Source organism: Drosophila willistoni, unplaced genomic scaffold (assembly GCF_018902025.1).
Source record: "Drosophila willistoni isolate 14030-0811.24 unplaced genomic scaffold, UCI_dwil_1.1 Seg209, whole genome shotgun sequence".
NCBI classification, from domain to species: Eukaryota; Metazoa; Arthropoda; class Insecta; order Diptera; family Drosophilidae; genus Drosophila; species Drosophila willistoni.
The window spans coordinates 947,322-969,441 of NW_025814176.1; positions in this window are offsets into that span (position 1 = coordinate 947,322).

Genomic DNA, 22,120 nt, shown 5'->3' on the forward strand with positions numbered 1-22,120 from the left:
CCCGTGAACTGGTAAATGCTATGCAACTTTTTCCATACTTCGTTTGAAGTTTCACAGTTTTTTATTTGTTTTAATCTTCTTGTCGCCATGGCCAGAATTAAGTCAGATTTTGCCTTAGCATCTTCTTTTACCCACTGTGCAGCATTGTGTTCTGTCTTTACACATGTATTGTTCACATATTTCCACGTATCATTTTTGATTAAAAGTGCTTCCATTTGAATTTTCCAAGTGTCCAAATTTTCTTTGCCTAACGGCTCTATACGTACACTTGCGACACTCATTTTTTATGTTCTGTTTCTCTTTGTTTAACTGTTTTCTATTGTGTGCAACGTAAAAAAAACGGCAGTTCGGCGCCACACAGGCGAGACACAAAACTCTTTCTAGAACTTTTTCGCAACAACTTTTACACTTTTTATTTTACTTTCACTATTCTGTATCCATCGAATTATTGGCGCAGTGGAAGCGTGCTGGGCCCATAACCTGTTGAGATTTATTTACTTCATGGGTTTACAGAGTTATTGATGGATATATATATATGTAGAAAGGCTGAGTCCACTGGACCAGAATAAAATATTCTCTTTACACCACTTTGCTTTTATGTATGTATCTCAGCTTATCATTTTTATTTAATTATTAACAAAAGAAAAAGAAACCATCTTATTGAACACTTTTAATTTAACGAGACCAACACAACCTCTTCGTCCAGCAACTCAAGCATCTCTCCCTCTGATTGACCATCTATCGATATCTATCAAACTAATATCGTTATCGGTATTCTGATACCATAAGGGGTTCTCTCGCAATCCTTCATTCGGCCATTCTACAGCCTCATTCGTCCCGAATGATGGTCACTACATCTTCATATACTCTGCTATGGTATTGGTCCTATTTGGGCCCTCATTTTCCCCAATATTCTCTACATCATATTTAGCTTTTCTACGAATTTCATCTTTTTCCCGTTGCAACTCTATAAGTAATTCTTCCTCTAACTGAGACTTTAAACCTTGCCAAGTTATTGTCCTCATTTCGTCTTTAAGCGTTTCTTCGGACTTTAAACAACGAGTCATCTTCAAAGCATCTGCATGTTTCATCTTACAAGGGGAACTTCAGGTATGCGAATCACCGATTTGGATGAATTTTGGATATGTTGTAGAATACCCCGTCATTTGAAGCTGTGTGAAATATTTCGGCGCACTATTCTATATTTTCCTAATAAATCGGCTTTAAAGTTATAGCTTTGGTGACTTATAAGTAAAACGCCGAGTGGTCAACAAGCAGCTCGACGGTGTAAGGGGTAGAGGTCCTGCCTAAAATCGACGGAGCTCTGGTTCAACCCCCGCCCGAAACTAGTTAGTTTTGGGTTTTCATTTTTTTTGCTTTTTCAATAATTATTTTTGTCTAATAACGTTATAGGTCTTTTGATGATTTTTGATTGGATTCATTTTTTATGCCTTTACAAAAACATTAATATAATATAGACGCAAAATAGACGAATTAACTTCTGCCTTCACATTTTTTGTTGTGATATAAATCATAAAAACATGATACCCGTATGTATATTTTCTCAAGACTATGAACATGTTTAAATAATGCTTTTGTGCAAAAACATACCAACTTTAAACCAATTTTAAGGAAACAAACGAAATAAAAATTTTGGAAAACCACTTTCTAATCTGAAGCGAACCATGCATACTTGAGCATTCCCTTCAATATCAGAGATGACAAGTGGAAGTGGATAAAAGACCTATTTCGCTATTAAACAAAAATAATTAATAAAAAAGCAAAAAAAAAAAATTAAAACCCAAAACTAGCTAGTTTCGGGCGGGGGTTGAACCAGAGTTCCGTCGATTTTAGGCAGGACCTCTACCCCCCCTTACACCGTCGAGCTGCTTGTTGACCACTCGGCGTTTTACTTATAAGTCACCAAAGCTATAACTTTAAAGCCGATTTATTAGGAAAATATAGAATAGTGCGCCGAAATATTTCACACAGCTTCAAATGACGGGGTATTCTACAACATATCAAAAATTCATCCAAATCGGTGATTCGCATACCTGAAGTTCCCCTTGTTAGTTCCAGGTCGATGTTTGATCTGAAAATCGTGGTCTTTAATGATACGTCGTATTATCTTCGGATTTGGCTTTCTATCATCACCGCATACTATATTCTTGCCATCTTTCCACGAAAGAAGCACCACAGGATATAAGTGCTTGGAAAAGTTTTGACGAACTATTCCAGCCTTTGTCTCTCTCTTTACTCGCTGATCTACTATCGCTTGATCCTGATATGGCAAACGTCTTGGCAGAGGCCAAGTCATCAGAGGATGAATCGGGATCTCATCTGCTACTACAGTCTTCATTTCTGGGCACGGGTTACCCTCATTTAAGGTCATCGTCATTATATTTTCAACCGTCTTTTGCAAATCTGGGACTTTTGTTTCGGTTTGCTTATCAGTGCTGATTGGTTTTGGCATCTCATCCTCTTTGTGGAAAACAATTCCTCTTTTCCCAATGGTAACATTTAAGTTTTCCAAAACATCATTTCCGATTACTCCTTTGTACAAAGTATCTTTATCTCGAACAACATGAAAGGCTATTTCCACGACGTTGCCGTCTAACTCTGTATTGACGCTAAAAAATCCAAGGGTACAAATCGTTTTCCCTCCTACGCCAATTACCTCCTTGCATTCACGGTTTAATTTAACAGGGTATATTTCCATATAGGCGCTCTCGCTAATAGTAGAGATATCACTGCCCGAATCAAACAGAGCAGATAATACCCCATTGCCTAGTGAAACATTCTTAAAAGAACGATTAAACTTAAGTGTCATTTGTTGATAATTTGTATTTGCATTCGTTGTATCCTTTGTATTCTTCGTCTCACACTAATTAGCTTTGTGTCCCATCTGATTACATTTAAAACATTTGAAATCGTCTTTACAATTCTTAGCGATGTGATTATTTCCTCCACACTTAAAGCATTTGAAATCCTCCAAAGTATTCCTCGATTGCAGCTTCTCAAATCGTGGTTTTGGTTTAGACTCTTGGTTGGAAGCATATTTCTCGTACATCGTTAGTTTCTCTCGTAATTCCTTCAAATCTCTCGCTTGGTAAAGAACGCTTTTATTCATTTTAGAGTCAGGGATACCCTCAATGATGTATTCGACAATGCTTTCCTCATCTAAGCTGCCTCTTTTGGCTATACTCTTCATTAGATAAAAGTACTCAACCAGACTCTCGTTGTATTTCTTCTTTTTACTCTCTAATTGCTTGTGAACTTCTTTTGCCGACAATTTAACAGTAAACTCATCCTGTAGCGCGCTCTTAAGTCTACCCCAACTTGTTAGACCCTCTTGACTATTTACGAACAACTTAGCCGCTCCTGTCAATAGCTGTATACCATAGATAAATTTCTGAAGATCATTCCATTGTAGCCGAGACGAGCTAGCCATGTCTGTCCTTCCGTCCGTCCGTCCATATGAACAACCAGATCTCGGCGACTGTAAAAGCTACAGCCAGCAAATTTGGTATGTAGTCTCGTGTAGTATGTACAGTTATCAAGTTTGTTTCAAATTTGACTGATTTTCTCAAACACTATTTTAGCTAGAGACACAAAATTTGGTATGCTTAGTAAATGCGCACATTTTGTATGTGTAAAGATTTAGCCACGCCCCTTTCCGCCTCCGTAATTCGAAAAAACTCGATTATCTCCCGTAGTTTTCTACCTTGTGCAATCGAATTTGGCACATTTGCAAATTTGATACTAATATCCAGCAAAATACCAAATTTGATCGAAATCGGACTAAATATAGACAAGTTATGCGTATAAACGTTTTTCCATAATGCCGGAGATAAGTCGGCGAGACGACTTACTTCATATTTTTTTATATATGTTTCACAATCTGTTTGGTCTCTTTTGTTCAAGGAGTCACTTACATGTTCTTTAGGGTGTGAATTCTTAGGTGGTAATCCAATTCCCGTTGGGCGCCTATTAAGATGTTGGGTTCGTGCACTGGTTCCAGTCAGGGTTAACCGTCGATGAAATCCAACTCAAATTGGTGAATTAGGTGGGTTAGGGCGAGATACAGTTAGGTATCTAAATCACTGTATTAAAAATTATCAAATGTATTTACGGCCAAGTGCCGGAGTATTTTTATTGTTTAGTGGATTGTACAAGACTTGATATATCGAAGGAAGAAATGAAAACTAAACCTTAGTACATAAAAGGAAATATCAATCTAAAGTCAAATACATTAGAAGTGCATATGCAAGGCGTAATGTTCTTATGCGCTTTGCGACGTAAAGTGACGTAAAAGACGGACGGACAAACGAACATGGTTATATCGATTCAGTTTCTGAATCATACTGATCAAGAATATATATATTTTCTAATGCATACGGAACTGATACTAATACACGTATCTTAGATATGGCCGAATATAAAAAAAAAAGAAAATTCGCGAGTGTGTTATAAAGGCCGTTCCCGAGCTTACCGGACGGGTAAACTAATTACGATAGTGTAAAAAAATGGTTAGTAAATTTGAGCCAAAAGTGAAAAGAAGGATGCCAATAGAATTCATAAGGATATTTTTTCTAAATTGCTCATTGCTATTTAGTTATCCCCTAACTTTTGTACATTTTGTTAATAATTACATATAATCTTCTCTGCGTTTTTTTCTAAACTTAGGCTGAAAATTGCATTTTGTATTACAAAACATTCACAAAATGGATTTATTTAAGCATAAACAATATTTCTACAATAAATGCAGATGGTTAAGATCGGATGCATGAAGAAGGTATATCTAAGTCATATTTGTCAAAATATGTGTTTAAGATTGTACATCGTGTTCAACTAATATGACCAAAGATATATCAAAACAAAGCATAAAACAAAAATAAGTCGTAAAGATTTATATGTCAAGTATTACTTGAAACCAAACAAAACTAGTATCCACACTTCGTCCGGCGCGTTATCAAGTAACCAACGCTGAGCATGAAATTTAAATAATTTTCAACCCCCGTGGGTCATAAGAATAACTACATAATTTTAAGAACAATTGTCGCCTCCTAGATTCTAAGAGTTCATTTATATACACAACACTTTGGTATATAAAATCAGTTCATATTTTGACTTCAACGAATGAAGATTGGGTTTTAAGTTGTGGTTTGAAATTCCCTATTCTTTTTGGTCCTTCAAGCCGGACGGATCATGTTTGGTCCTTCGATAAAAAGAACTCTGTAGTTTTCCTCCACCAGTGGTAAGAGATTCAGAGATTGAGTCAGCTGCTCAAAGTCTTAATTCTTATGCAATACAATTGCTAAGATCAGCTAAAGGTAGCAAAATAATTAACTATTATTTTCCCCCACCAGTAGTAAGAATACTCTGTTTCTGTAATATAAAAGCAAAATATTGCTTAATAAATAAAAAGTTCGTGCGCCCGATTTTAAAGGCAGTTTATCTAGTAGAGCAACTGTAGTAATTTCGGCAGCGGGAGTTTGTGTATGTCGTATTCAAAGCCCTAATATCGAAAGCAAAAAAATACACTATATAATTATATATCTGGTCTTTCCAGATATGAAAAAAAGATATTGTTTGTGTTAACAGACGGGACTTTATTCAATGAATGAATACTTAAAACTGAAGTACAAAAATGTCTTAGAGTAATATTTATAGGCTAAACTTGTGACCCCTTTAGTGGCGTGATCGATATTGGTGTGATTTGATTGGCCCGAATTTTAATGCTGAATTAGCGTTCTCACGCTTTTGACTTTTAGGGGACAAGTATTATTGCAAGTGTTCAATTGTTTATGAATAAAACGGATCTTATTGGCATGTGTTTTAATTATGCGTGAGCGTTCACATGCTTTTGATTTCGAGGGGCACAATTGTTATTGCAAGTGTCCAAATGTTTTTAAAAAAAACGGATATTTACTTTGAAGTTATAAATTTTAGGGGGCGAAAAATTTAAAAGGTTTTGGGTATTGTCGTTGGATATATGACTCCCCCATCCTAAAAAAATAGCCTGTCCTCAGGCGGATACATTGGGATATATTGGAGTATTAATTTTGTTTATAATTTGTGACTCAATTTTTTCAAGAATTGGGGTTTCGACTATTTCTGTGGGAGCACGATTATTTGATCGAAAATTCTTAATTATTAATTCTTGTGGCATTGCCTTAAACTTATAGATTAAGTATGTTATCAATCTTATTATAGTAAGTATAAAAGTGGTTAATGTAATAGTTTGGAATACAGTAAAATATTTGGTGTGTTCGTTAATTATCTCGTTTGTTTGGATACAGGAAATAGGTTCTAGCCAGGTGATATTGTTTGTTACATAAATGCTTTGGCTATAGTCAAGCAATGAATTTATTATTGATATTTCGTTTAGTTGTAAGGCACAATCGTAAATTTTTATTATACCCTTGCAAAAAGGGCATATTAATTTTGGTCAAAAGTGTGCAACGCATAAAAGGAAGCATTTCCGACCATACAAAGTATATATATTCTTGATCAGCATAACGAGACGAGTTCATATAGCCATGTCCGTCCGTCCGTCCGGCCGTCTGTCCGTCCGTCTGGATCAACGCAAACTCGTCCTAGACCGTCAGAGCTACAGAGCTGAAATTTTGCATGTATCTATCTATCTCGGATTCAGCCGGATCGGATCACTATATCACATAGCTCCCATGCAAACGGCAAAGTCACGAACAGTGACTTTTCTCAATAACTTCGTTATTTTCTGAGCTATTGTAGTGAAATTTAATATTGGTGAGTTTAGTACACATATAAATGACTATGCCAAATTTGATCAAGATCGGGTGACTATTTTATATAGCTCCCATAGGAACGATCTTTCGAAAACAGTGACTTTTGTCAATAACTTCGTTACCTTTGACGCGATTGCTTTCAAATTAAACATTTGTTAGTTTAATATATCTGTTAATGACTGTGCCGAATTTGATAGAGATCGGGTAACTATATCATATATTAGGAACGATCGGTGGAAAACAGTGACTTTAATCAATATTTTCGTTATTTCCTATGCTAAGATTGTAGGCCGTTCTTTCGCAAACATTAGCCTTTTTAGCTAAAACGTTTTTCCACTTTGATGGCTATAGGTAAGGAAACAGTTACCATAACAGTTGCAAGGGTATACAAACTTTGACGCGGTCGAAGTTAGTCCCGGCCCTCTGGTTATGTTATTGCCTTCTATTATTAAGTCGTTATGATTTGGTCCAGCAGTGGACTGTACCTTGAAATTTAATGGATAATTTCCCTTTGTAATTCTTTGGTACTGAATCAGAGAGTGCCAATTTATTACTGAACCAAAAGAGAAAAAGCGCTGACGCAGCAGCGCACAAATATATGTGTGTGTACAATGCTTATTTATGTGTCGACTCTTATAACTACATGTGACTTATCGATAAACGCAATCCGTTCATGAACATCCCGGCCCGCCCTGAAACACAGTTTCTGAACGGGGTAATACCGCAACCTTGGTGATTGGCCGAGTTAATTCTCCCGAAGAGATATTGAGTCTAACCGCTCGAACCAATTGATCCTTGCCTAGGTAGTCTTCGAGAACCAGCGCCAGATGCCAGTGAGCTGGTGGGGTGTTCGATTCCTTTACAAGCACCACATCTCCGACTGCTGTATTTGGTGTTGTAGTGGTCCACTTTGGACGCTGTTGCAATGTGGTAAGATACTCCTGGTGCCATTGCTTCCAGAAGCCTTGCATCATAGATTGGATACTTTGCCAGTACCCAAGTCGGCCCACGGGGATGTGGCCTAAGTCTGCCTCTGGGATGGTTGTGAGAGGCCTGCCGATCAAGAAATGTGCTGGCGACAAATAATTGACATCTGTGTCCGAGTTGTAGCACTAGGGTCGTGAGTTGACCACTGCACTGACTTGTGCAAGTAGACTTCGCATCTGCTCGTAGTTGAGAGTAGATTTCCCAAAGACTCGGCGAATATGCAGCTTTACGCACCTGACTGCAGATTCCCATTTTCCTCCCCAATGAGGAGCATGTGGTGAAATGAATACCCATTGAATGCCATCATTCGCCAGAGTGTTCCTAACCTTTTCGATGTGTGGTTGAGATGCCAGCAGCTTCTGCATTTCATCAAGAGAGCGTTTAGCTCCAATGAAATTCGTTCCGTTGTCGCTATATATTTTGTTGCACTTGCCACGCAAAGAGACGAAACGTCTTAGCGCGGCCAAGAATGAGTCGGTACTCAAGTCCGTTACAAGTTCCAGATGAATTGCCGATGTGACCAGACAAACAAATAGGCATATGTAGCCCTTACCAATGCGCGGTTTGCGCCCCTTTCCATCCTTAAGAAGGATTGGACCAGCATAGTCACAAACTTTATCAGCATTCTGAGGACAGTCACTGGATATATGTCCGTTTTGGTTGCACTTGAAGCATTTTGTTTCGGCGTCACATTTATTGCGCTTATGATTACCCGATCCGCAGTTGAAACAATACTCTTTTTTAGCTATTTGCCCGTTGTTCTGCTTAAAAAAATATTTTTGTTTTTCTTTTTTGCGCTCCTTTTCCGATATGTTTAAACGAGTATAAATATCGAACTCTTCTTTTAAAGCCAGACCATTGACAACGTGGCTTATAACAGCAGCATCTTCAATATAACCAAGTGAAGCTATCTTCTTCATTTGAAGTAGGTACTCATGAAGTGTTTCACTGTTCTTTCTCTTTCTTTCTTGCAACAGCTGATGAATGTCAGCACTATTGTAGCTGCATTCAAATTCCTTCACTAGGGTGCTTTCAAGTTCTTCATAATTGCAAATATTCTCGGATTCTAGAAACAGTGCTGTACCACTCATTTTAGCTCTGGCGTAGCAATATTTCTGCATCTCACTAAGATTATAATCTTCGGCATTTCTTTCAAATATTTCCAACTACTTTTCCACTTGTATAAATTTTCCATCATATTCGCCCAAAACTTTTCCAAAATTGTCCGCAGAAATTTTTATTTGACCATCACGCTTCTCATCAGAAACAATTTTTAGGCTCAGCAGCTGTATTATTTGATCCATTTTCGCCTCTCCAGGCTGTCCAGCTTCCTCCATATGAAATTCATTTGGCACACTTTAAGTTCATCTGTCATCTCGCTTTGAATTGGAATCGGCTCATACTTGTTGTTTTAGATTTAATATCTGATGTCTCTTTTTGACTCGTACGTTTTACTACCGGCTTCGCAACGTTTTTCGCAGTCGTTTGAAGAAAATCCGTATAAAAGGTGTAGAAGTCGAATGTCTGGTAGATACACCAAACATTGTGGAAAAGTTCCGTTTTTCATATACTCGGGATATTGCGTCCTTTAAAATAAGTGTCTCCCCAGATCTTTTTGGCCAAATATGTCAAAGATTTTTAGCCGGAACACCTTGTTGTAAAAGAGTATACAATAAAAAAGAAGAATCCGCCTCCGATTTGCTTGCTACCTGCCTCTGTGAATAAAGTCTAAACTCTCTAGACTCTATGTAGATAGTCTAGCTTTTGACTTTCATGTCCTTGCCTTTACTGAGACTTGGCTGAAGCCTGATATTGCCGATGCTTCAATTTGCTCCTCAAAATATTTAATATATAGACATAATCAGACTATCCGTAATGGTGGTGGTATTTTGATCGCTGTTGCCTCGGCGTTATCGTCTGAAATTGTCCAGTCTTCCAATCAGGAGATTGAATTTGTTTGTGTTAAAATTTCGCTTAATTCTATTTCTGCCTATATTACTTGTTCGTATATTTCACCACAGTCCGACTTGGCATTATACACTCACCATTTGGAAGCTATTCAACTTATTTCCTCATATCTCTCAAAGACAAAGACTTGCTCGTTGTTCTGGGAGATTTTAATTTTCCTGAGTTTGCCTGGTTTGCCTCTTTACTACTGTTGCCTGTAGTAGATGGTCTGCTTGAGTTGTCCCTAACTCAAATAATATCCTATCCGGAATAGTCGTGACATTTCACTAGATCTGGTATTTGTGTTGGATTCTTCCAACTGCGATGTTTCCAGGACTGATCCCTTAGTTATCCCCGAAGACAACTTTCATCCAACTCTGGATGTAACCATTGACCTTCCTTTTGGGGTGATGTCTCGATATAATAACTCGATGCCTCCAACCTTGATAACTAATGATTGAACATATCTGTATACTTGCACGGATATAGATTCTGACATTTCTGTCTTCTATAAAACTCTTGAGTGGTTCTTTGATGTTTGTGTCCCGCGTGTGACTCAAGGATGGTCTGATAGACCTCCTTGGTTCTCACGTTAGTTATGTAACTTGTAGAACGTAAAATCAAGATGTTATAAGAGATTTAGAAAATCCGGTTAACCATCGGATTTTTCCCTATATGTAGTTGCTCGATCAAATTTTATGGTGCTGAATTCACATTGCTATAAGGATTATCTTCAGCGATGTAAACTTAGGTTTTTTTCGCGATCCTAAGCAATTTTATAAATTTGTCAATGTTAAACGTAAGACATCAGTGCACCCGTCTTACTTGTCTTTCGAAAACAATAAAGCTGACAATGATCAGCCAATTGCCGATATGTTTGCTGATTTTTTCAAAACAACTTATTCCTCTTCGGCTTATCAAGGAAATCCTCCTTATCCTCATCACTTGCAATCGTCTAATTGCATTCTAGAACCTGTGTTTGATGAAAGGTCGGTTCTTAGCGTGCTCAGTTCCGTCAAACCAATATATGCACCTGGCCCTGATGGAATACCAGGCTGCGTATTAAGGTTTTACGCAGAGGCCCTATGTAAGCCAATACTTAAGTTGTTTACACTGTCCGTCACATCTTCCGCCTTCCCGCCTATCTGGAAGGAATCATATATTATTCCTCTTTATAAAAAGCAGAAGAAGTCCGAAGCCTCCAATTATAGGGGTATTTCTAGATTGTCTGCCATACCCAAAGCATTTGAGAAAATAATAACATCTCAATTGCAGCATTTTTGTAGCTCAACCATTTCGTCTTCCCAACATGGGTTTAAAAAACGTAGATCGACAACTATTAACCTATTAGAATTTACATCTCACTCGATCAAAGGGTTCAAAATTGCCGTGCAAACTGACGTCATTTATACTGACTTCAGCAAGGCCTTTGACTCTGTTAATCATACTCTGCTGTTATATAAGTAAAAGGCACTTGGCATCCCCAGCCTTCTGCTAGATTGGATTCTTCAATATCTTTCTAAGCGTACACAAAAGGTCCTCTTAAAGTCTTCATTTTCTAAGACCATCCAAGTGGCCTCTGGAGTACCTCAGGGTAGTCATTTGGGTCCATTGCTATTCACTCTTTTTATAAATGATCTTCCATTGGTAGTGTCACATTCTAGGGTGCTTACGTACGCGGATGATGTCAAGCTTTACCTCAGTTTTAAAGACATATCGTCTTCTTGCCTACTTCAATCGGATATTAATGATCTTCAGAGTTGGTGTGAAACCAACCTATTAAACCTTAACGGCTCTAAATGTAAAGTAATCTCTTCAGGATCTTCAGAGTTGGTGTGAAACCAACCTATTAAATCTTAACGGCTCTAAATGTAAAGTTATGTCTTTTTATAGATGCACTCCATACTTAGCAACTTATTATCTTAACGAGACTGCCTTAGAGCGGTTAGATATTATCAATGTTCATATGGACCATAAATTAACTTTTAATCCTCATATTTCTGCTACAGTTAGTAAAGCTATGAATGTTCTTGGGTTCGTGAAACGATGGTCAAAAGAGTTTGACGATCCGTACACAACCAACATTCTGTATACTTCTTTAATCCGTCCTATCTTAGAGTACGGATCTGGCATATGGTCACCTCAATATGAGACGCACCAAAGTAAAATTGAATCTGTTCAAAAGCAATTTCTGCTTTTTGCTCTTCGCGGTCTAAATTGGGATCGCAATGTCAATTTGCCATCATACTCCAGTAGGCTTCTTTTAATCAATCTTCCTTCTTTAATTAATCGTAGAGTAATGTTTGGTGCTATATTTATTCATAAACTTTTAATAGGTGAAAAAGACTCTCCTGAGCTATTGAACCAGTTAAACCTATCTGTACCTCGTAGGCCTACTAGAAATTTTATTTCTCTATCTTTAAAACACTGTAGTTCTAACTATTCGTTGCATGAACCTTTTGGAGTCCTATGTTCTGATTACAATCTTCTGTATCCCGTAATCAGATCAGAAGCCTCTCTTTCTCTTGTGAAAACCTCTTTTTTAGCACATTTAGCTCGTAATAAGCTGTAGTTAAGCATATTTTTAATTGTTTGTCTGTTTTATTTGTATGTATTTGTACACGCGATCGTGTCGTCCGATATGCGGCTGCGCCCCACGGTCGGTCGGGCGTGAGGTGGACAGCGCTCTGCTTGGGCTCGCGCGAAACAGGCTATGTCCTGGTGTCGTATGGGCCACTTGAACATACTTCACATTGTACGCGTCAACGTCCAGACAATTCAGGATCAGACGTCTCGTTGATCAAGGAGAGTATTTTCAAAAAATTAAAAAACGTGGCGCTAATTGAAGATATACGTATGTTGCACGGTCTAGGAAATGGCACAGCAAAACCTATTGAACATTTCACTGCAGTTGTGGTCGTGGATAAGTTGAACACAAACCAAAAGTTCATAGTACTTCCGAATAGCCAGATTGATTATGATGGACTGCTGGGGGATGATCAAGAAGTTCCGTTTGGTGGGCAGTAAACAAGGATAAACGTTCCTGGAGGAGAATTCAGATGAAATGCCAATGAACGAGTTTGCACTTATATATAATGTCACAGAAGAATCTTCTTTTATAGCTCTGCCACAATATTGCAAAGAGGTTGAACAGATGATTGAAAGGAATTATCATGGGTCATCAGAGGTTGTAAAGCAGTGCCCGATTTCATTGAAGATTATTATTGACGGAGTGATCAAGCCGTTTCATCACTCACCGAGTCGCCTAGCAGCAGATGAAGCCAGTGAGGTAAAGAAGCAAGTCGAGCAATGGATCGAACAAGGGATCGTTCGAAAGACATCTTCAAATGGCGCAAGCAGAGTAGTCGTCGTGAAAAAAAGACGGAACGCTTCGTGTTTGCAAGGACTACAGAAAGCTGAACAATATGGTATTGAGTAATTGTTTCCCTGTGCCGATTATAGAGGAGGTGTTGGAAAAGCTACAACCGGCGAAATGGTTCACCATACTGGACCTGAAAAAAGTATTTTTTCATGTCCCTATTGAAGAGCAAACAAGCCGTATACAGCATTCGTCACAAAAGAGGGGTTGTTCGAGTTCAATCAAGAGCCTTTTGGGTTTAAAAGCTCTTCAGCGGCGTTCATAAGGTTCGTTAATCATATTTTTTAAGAACTAACTAACTCTGGTGTAATGCAGCTCTACATGGATGACATAATTGTGTATATTAAGACGCACGACGTGTGTATGCGAAGAACAAAGAACAAAATGGTACTCGAGACGGCAGCCCAATTTGGCTTAAAGATGAAATGGAAGAAGTGCAGTTTCATGCAGCCACGCATAAGTTTTCTTGGTCATATTATTGAAAATGGACAAATTTGGCCTGGCAAGGAGAAAACAGGACCTGTCAGTCGATTTGCTTCGCCGAAGGACATAAAATCAGTTCAAGCTTTTCTGGGACTTACAGGGTTTTTTCGAAAATTTATCCCTGGATACGCACAATTCGCACGTCCACTAACGAACTTACTCAAGAAGGAAGCTCTTTTTAATATTGGAGATGCTGAGCAGCAATCGCACTAAAGGATTTACTGGTAATGGAGCCGGTGTTGCACATCTACTCAAGGGAAGCGCTATCCGAACTCCACACGGATGCATCCAAAGACGGATTCGGAGCAGTTTTGCTGCAGCATTTTGATGGCCATCTTCATCCAGCTAATTATTGGATCAGAAACAGCACAGAAGCAGAGTCCAAGCGTCATAGCTATTATCTGGAGATCAAAGCAGCCTATCTCGCTCTCAAGAAGTTTCGACACTATCTCTTAGGTTTGAAATTTGATCTTGTCACTGACTGTGCGGCGTTTAAGCAGACAACTACTAAGAGCGATGTACCAAGAGAGGTATCGCAATGGATTTTGTATATGGAAGACTTCACTTTTAAAGCAGTTTACCGGCCAGGTGATAAGATGAGACATGTGGTCTTCCTAAGCCGTTTTCCGCTCAGAAGCATGGTCGTATCAATGGAATTGACTACTCGTATAAGAAAGGCCCAGCTAGAAGACAACTTCATCAAGACAGTATTGGAAATTTAAAAAAAACGTCCATATCAAGAGTTCAAACTGAATGGTGGTCTTCTTTATAAAGTCGCAAATGGCAATGATTTGTTGGCTGCTACAAAACTGATGGAACGACATGTGATTTAAGGGTCGCATGGTCCACATCTTGAAAGGAAATTAACTAAAGTAATTGCTAATTTGTATGAGTTGTATTATTTTCAGTAAAAAGTTGGACAAACAAAAGGGCTATCTTCACTGCATAGAGAAAGCGGATACGCCACTGCATACGCTTCACATCCGATCGACGCGACAGCGAAATATGTTCTGAAGGCTGTGGATGTTTTTTCTAAATTTGTATGGATTTTCCCCACTAAGTCAACTGGCTATGACGAAGTTATTAAAAAGATCACTGACTGGTCTGCTGTGTTCGGTTTCCCAAGGGGTATAATCAGCGACAGAGGAGTGGCGTTTACATCCAGTACCTTTGCTGCGTTTCTTAATGAAAACAAAGTGGAGCACGTGTGGACAACAACAGGTGTAGCCAGAGGTAACGGCCAAGTCGATAGAGTAAACCGTTCGATCCTGAGTATTATCGAAAAGATTTCGGCTCATGATTCCGCAAAATAGTACAAGTTTGTGCCACAGGTCCAGAAAGCGATTAATTCCCATGTGCATGCATTGTTGAAGTCATCACCGTTTAAAGTAATGTTTGGGACCAAAATGCACAACAACGCGGATGGAAGATTATTAGAGGTCCTAAATGAAGAGATCATTTCGCAGTTTAACATCGAGCGCAAAGAGTTGCGTCGTCGAGCGAAAGAAAACATTGAAAACGTTCAACAAGCCTATAAAAAGAATTTTGATAAAAGACGTCGGGCTGAGCACGGCTATAGAGTGGGAGATATGGTAGCGGTCAAGAGGACACAGTTCGTCGCAGGACGTAAGCTGGCAAGCGAGTATCTAGGCCCATATGAAGTCACTGAGATAAAACGAAATGGCCGCTATGACGTGAGAAAAGCGGCAAGCGTCGAAGAACCAAATATCACATCAAAAAGTTGTGATAATATGAAGTTATGGCGTTTTGTTTCCAAAAATGACGAGCTGTTATCATCTGGGACAGATGAGGATGAACAGGAGGGCCTGGTGTAAGAGATAGAGATACGAGATGGCTGGCAACGCACCATTTTACACTGTTTGCTGGGTAGTCTGTTGTTTCAAAGTTGTGTAAAAGTCGATTTAAAACTATTACATGCGTCATATATATTTACTTGGTATTAATAATGGTTATTAAATAACCATTATAATAAACATTAAATTAATATAAACCTTACATAAATATATGTATATTTTTATATTGGTAGCTGAGTAACTAAGAGCGGTTATTAATACTCGACAAATACGATTACACCAGGGGTGTGACTTTGCTTCTCATTCAAATCGCCATTGGCCAATAACTATAAGAAAATTCCCACGAACTCAATCGGTTCAACAAATTTCATTTACTTATATTTTTGTATTCGTCAAAATTATTTCATGCTTGCTTTATTAAAACTTTGGAACCACATGCCCAGAAGTGGCTGAGTAAACTTTAACTTTTCACTCTTTGCTGGCGCAATAAGAATCATAAATTTTGTAAAAACCAGAATATTCAATGATAGATAGTACATTAATGTCTTACTAGTATACACTATAAATTTATAGAATTTACAGAATTTTACAGAATTTTAGATGGCCTTGGAATTATATCTGACTGACATATAGTTAAAACGAAAAACAGCCTCGTAACAATATTAAATTGAAATATCGATCTGCCATCTCTTGGTAGACAGTAACTGTTTAACAGAGCTTCCTGATTCTATAGAGAGCCATCCAACTTGAAAAATGTGAAGATTCGGTATAAGAAGTTTCAGTACGATGTCATAGTACGAAGCAGTACGAGTAGTACGAAGCAGTACGAAGAACTTTTTATTTTTCTTCGGCATGGATTCAATCAAGGATCCGATCTCCAAGAGGACAACCGACTACATCGCCTTCAGATGTTTTAGTCGAAGTAGCTGATGTTCGAACTGCGCGCAGGTCTGTTCCAGAAAACTTGCGCGAAAGACCCGAAACTAACGGAGAGACGCCTCTGATCTTCTATATGTTCCTATAGAGTGTCTCGTGTAAGGGTCATATTATTTATCTCCTTCCCTTTTTCTTTCCAAAGCGAAATAGCTCAAATCTTTTGCGCACCGTTCTCATGAAAGGTCTCTCCTCCGTCTCTGGGCGGTTTTTTTTTTTTTTAATATTGTGTTAATTGCCTGGTGCTGTGTCCGTGCCGGTGTCGTCACGGATGCCGACGGTGTGGGCAGAGTCACCATTCGCTTCTCCGGCGGAAAGCCATAACAACGCTTTCATTGCCTGATCTCTCCGAGTCAGTTTGCGAGTGGAGGACGATCTACTCAACCCACTCCCTTGGCATTCGCAGCGCTCGTCGCTGACTTCTTTCCTGTCATAGCGGCACTCCCGCAACCCAAAACGCCGTGTTCGGATGGGTCGTCTTCAGCTCATGCGGCATCTAGGCGCTTCCCGACATTGCAGTCTCCTATCCTATATATGTCCAGGGCAACTTGGTACGTTCACGCTAGTGAGAAGCAAAGAGCGGATATCAATACTCGACGAATACGATCACACCAGGGGACGTAACTTTGCTTCTCATTGAAATCGCTATTGGCCAATAACTGTGAAAATTCCCACGAACTCAATCGGTTCAACAAATTTCATTTAATTGTATTTTTGTATTCGTCAAATTTATTTCGTGTATGCTTTATTAAAACTTTGGAAATAAACATTTCAGTGCATTAACTCGCGCGTTTTAATATATTCATTAACACCGCTAACCACATGCCCAGATGTGAAGTAACTCCGTCCCTTTACAAAATCTATCGTACCTTGAAATAGTCATTATGTATCTGTTAATAAACTGACAAACGTTTTTTTATGACAATAGTAAAAAAAAATTAAGTAAGTCGTCTCGCCGACTTAGGTATACCATACACCAGTAAAGCAAATATTTCAACTTTATTAAACAAATGCATTTTCACATGCTTTTTACAAGCATATCTTAGTATCTCGCTCACTCAGTCATACGAGCACCCTAGCGCCACCACCAGCCAACGGCCAACTCCGGCCTCATGGAAAAACGTTTATATGCATAACTCGACTGTTTTTTATCCGATTTTGATCAAATTTGGTATTTTGCTAGATATTAGTATTAAATTTAATTTGATTGCATAAGGTTAAAAAATACGGGAGATAATCAAGTTTTTCAAATTACGGGGGCGGAAACGGGCGTGGCAAAATTTGTATACATACAAAATGTGTGCATTTACTAAACGAATATACATACCAAATATGGTGGCTCTAGCTGGAAAATTTTTTGAGATAAACGCTTTTTTTAAATTGCGGGGGCGGAAAGGGGCGTGGAAAAAATTTGAAATAAACTTAATCACTCTACATACTACACGAGTCTACATACCAAATTTGGTGGCTCTAGCTCTTATAGTCTCCGAGATCTAGGTGTTCATACGGACAGACGGACGGACGGACAGACAGACGGACAGACGGACATGGCTAGATCGACTCGGTTGTTGATCCTGATCAAGAATATATATACTTTGTGGGGTCGGAGATGCTTCCTTCTGCCTGTTACATACATTTTGGCGACTTTAATATAACATTTCACCCTATGGGTGTATAGTATAATAACGAAGTTATTGAGAAGTCACTGATTGTGAGAGCTATATTACAAAACGGTCCAAACTGGTTAAGTCTGAAATATACATTAGTTTGCGTTGCTCAAAACGGACGGATATGGTTATCTTTTGTAACACAAAATAAGCGTATAACTCTTCAGAACATTGAGGCAGCAGTTTTGTGACACGGCAATTTAACGTTTTTCAACGAATGGAGTAAATATGTATCAAAATGGCCGACATAATCAAATTAATATTGAAATTGTTATTGTTATTGATAAGAGTCACTTTTTTCTACTGAGAACTTCTTTGGGAGCATTTTTATATGCTGCTCAATTCTTAAAGCATGCAATAGTTTTCACGTGTGAGAAGTTTGCGTTGACCAAAATAGAAGGACGTACCAACAATAATATTTCTTCGATAATACTTTTTCTTTCTGCCCAATATAGTATAGGGTATAACAATTTAAAAGATTTTTTGACCATTAAAATCAGTTTGATACAAGAAGGATACAGCAAATTTAACACTTACAGTACAACATAAAATCATGCATCGGGCTTAAATATAAAGAGACAACTAATGTCAAGATAAGACTTATCAAGATAACAATCATTATATCAAAGAAAGCCATGGCCAGCCAATAAGTCAAAAACCGAGCTCCTGCTAGGAATTCTTGTTTTTTGAGAGAACGACGTTCATTTATAATAAATATGGTGACACCTGACCAGATGAAGCTAAAAGTTAAGGAAAAATTAATTCCTAACAGAGATCCCAATCCAAGTGGTGATTGCGGATAAGAGTTCACTTGAGTCTGAAATGGCATCGGCAAGAGGGTGACTTCAATAATGGCTTCTTCGTCAAAAAAACTTCTACATAATTGAATTAAAGGACAATTTTAGAACTGTTACTTAATCTTTGACTATTTTTGAACTTACCTAGCAACAGCATTATGAACTACGTTTAGACTAAATGGAGCAGAGTGCAAGGGTACATTATTAAACCAGGCTGTTATAATGTTTTCATCAAAAGAAGCACCAAATATGTACCGGAAATTCGCATCTTTCACAAATTCATTTTCTTGTAAGAGATAGAAATCATGGACTCCATCTGTTTTAATCGACCTTACGTTTGCGTCATACCAATAAAGGAGTTCGGTGTAATAAGCAAACATTTCGGTAACATCTCGCTTATCAGACATAGCCTCAACAAAAGCATCGATGTAACGCAATTGCGTTAAATTAAATGACAGTGGGGTCAGTTCATAATTTTTGCCATACAAGACTACTGTTGCAAAAGAACATATGATACCCATAAGCAGCCCTATACTATTTACAATTTTGATGGACAAATGACGTTTAGATGCAACCAATTGTTTGTAGAGCAAAGCACGTAATCGACTCATATACAAACGATAGCCTATAAGCATATCATTTCGTTGTGCAACATCTGTCAAGCTATAAAACTCATTAATGAATATGGCATTTTGCGGATTCAATAATTGCATCTGACTTGTAGACTGATTGCTATCTTCAGAACCAAAGCGCAAAAATATTTCTTCCATGGAAGTATCTCGAATACGTAAACTTAATATATCTAATAAACGCATATTTTTTTCAAGATCGTCAAGTAAATTGGTAAATTGATCTTCATATCTGTTTTCCAAAACATATATGATTTTATAACCGATATCACTTTCCACTGTTACGTTTGGCATGTAGGTGCTTATGCGCTTATGTATTTGTTCAACATCGCAATTTCGCCCTTTAACACAGGTCTGAAAGTTCATTTAAATTTATTTTTATCGAAATAATATAGTAACTCACCAATCTATAGCCATGACCATACATATTCCGTAAAAATGGTTTTGTACCCGTGCATTTGAGTTCTCCTTTTGAAATGATTGCCAATCGATCAGCCATAAGCTCAGTCAATGACGTCGAATTTGAGACTAATATGATTGTACGTCTTGATTTTTCCGCATTAATCAAATTCCAAATGAGAGCTTGTGTAGGACCGTCCAAATCTGAATGCAGGTCATCGATCAAAATAATTGAGCTATGGCCTGCAAAAGCACAGCAAATGTTAAAAAGGCAAAGTTCCTTTGATGATAGATTTTTGACTATGCTGCCTTGAAGATGTTCAATTAATAATGTTTTTGTTAAGAAGTCAATTTGTTTTTTTATATCAATATTTTCCTTCATACCCTTAATTTTACATATAAAGTGTAAGTGATCCGAAACACTGAGATCATGCAATAATAAATTATTTTCCAATGCTAAGCCCAATTCCATTGAAGCTAAGATACGCTCAGTCTGAATATTATGTCCAGATATTAAAGCTGATCCGCGAGTTGGTTCTTGAAGACCGGCAAGAATTTTCAGTAATGTTGTTTTTCCACAACCGTTGTGACCCATCAGAATTGTAACTTCGTTCTCGTAAATATTCCAAGTAAGCAGATTTAAGGCTGGGCGGTCACTAATCGCATATCGTTTACATAGTTTTTTAATCTTGATTCTGAAACGACGATGTGAGGGTTCTACTTCATAAATTTTGGTAGAGTTAATGCCAACTGCTTGTTGATCTTGTGGTCCAAAGCTATTATCCGCTTCATAAAAAGTAAAAAAACCATTCGCATTTGGGTTTCGGGCTCGAGTTCGAGATCTACGCTTTCCTAACTCACTAAAATTCCACATATCAATATATAGCCCTATACAGCAATGTATTATGGAGCAGATTAGAGAAATATAACAGCTCATATGCACATTTATTCTATCAGCAGCATAGTTTAGTTTATAGCCGTAATCCATCCACTCCTTAGAAAAAATAACTTCACGGTCTGTGAGGCTTTCAAACACAAGAGCTAATGTGGTATTGGGAAAGGCACAAAAAATTAAACGTAGAACTAAGAAGGCTCGTTCTGAATTATTCCATAAAATAAAGAACGGCATATATGTTATAATCCATAAAATAGTAAGAACTCGAATAGCTGTTAAACTATCGCGAAAGAATGACGCAACCATTAGAGAAAAACTTGTAGCGGCAATATTATATGAACAGAGCACAACTAGAAGAATATACCAAGGAGTTTGAGTAAGAATACCATGTGCATCATTCCATTGTATCTAAAAAATAAAAATGTTTAAAACATTAAAATTACTGTGTATATAAATATTGTAATATCACATTTGCAAATGGTTTAAATAAATTGGAACTTGGAAACACTTATTTTACAATGAAAGACGTTTTATTGACTTGCCTTAAAATAGCACATCGACCAGTGACTGATAGACGTCGCATACAACACATAAATTGGGTGCACTCCGGAGTGAAAATACAAAAGTAGTGATGGGAGCCAAATACACAGCGATGCACACCCGCTGTAGCTACAATTTTTATCTGATCTTACTAAGAATTATGCATTTCTTTTATAGTAAAATTAGAGAGCTCACCAGTGAATAGTTCGACATAGTGTTAAGTCAGCAAAATATGTTTTGGGTCTTTATTGCTAACTGCTGACCATATGAGGTCTACCTATGACTGATTTTTGTTAGTTTTTTTACTTTTTTAATATATTTGTTGGATCTATTCTTAAATTAGAGCCTAACAACAAGTTTGAGATATTTTTCTTAGTTTAGTACTAAGGCTAAATCCTGGGGATACCGCATGATTGGTCTGTTATTTCTTTAAAGTCGAGTTCTATTATTAGTTTTGTAATATGCTGATTCGTTTGAATTGTTTATATATGTATATTTATTATAAGTAAGTGTGATCTATGATCTTTATCCTCGCTAGCACGACCGATTCGCAAGTTCGTTCAACCCAGACTGACTCGACGCTCTCTCGTACTTCGCTCTCATTTAGAGACGAGCATGTTCTCTCTCTGAGACATGAGAGCGAGGTACTACCGTCTTAAGTGAGCAAGCCCGCTACAATCCGGCCGTCCTGTCAAAATAAGATTTCCTGATCTTGGGTGGTGTACATTTTTTTCATATCTTACGAGCTATACTTTTTTTTTTGTTGCTTATATTTTACAAACTATTGTATTACATACATTTTTCTTTTATTTACATCTTATATCAATTATTAAAACAAAAGTTTATGATTACATTAAAGTCAACTATTTCAAGTTCTTAA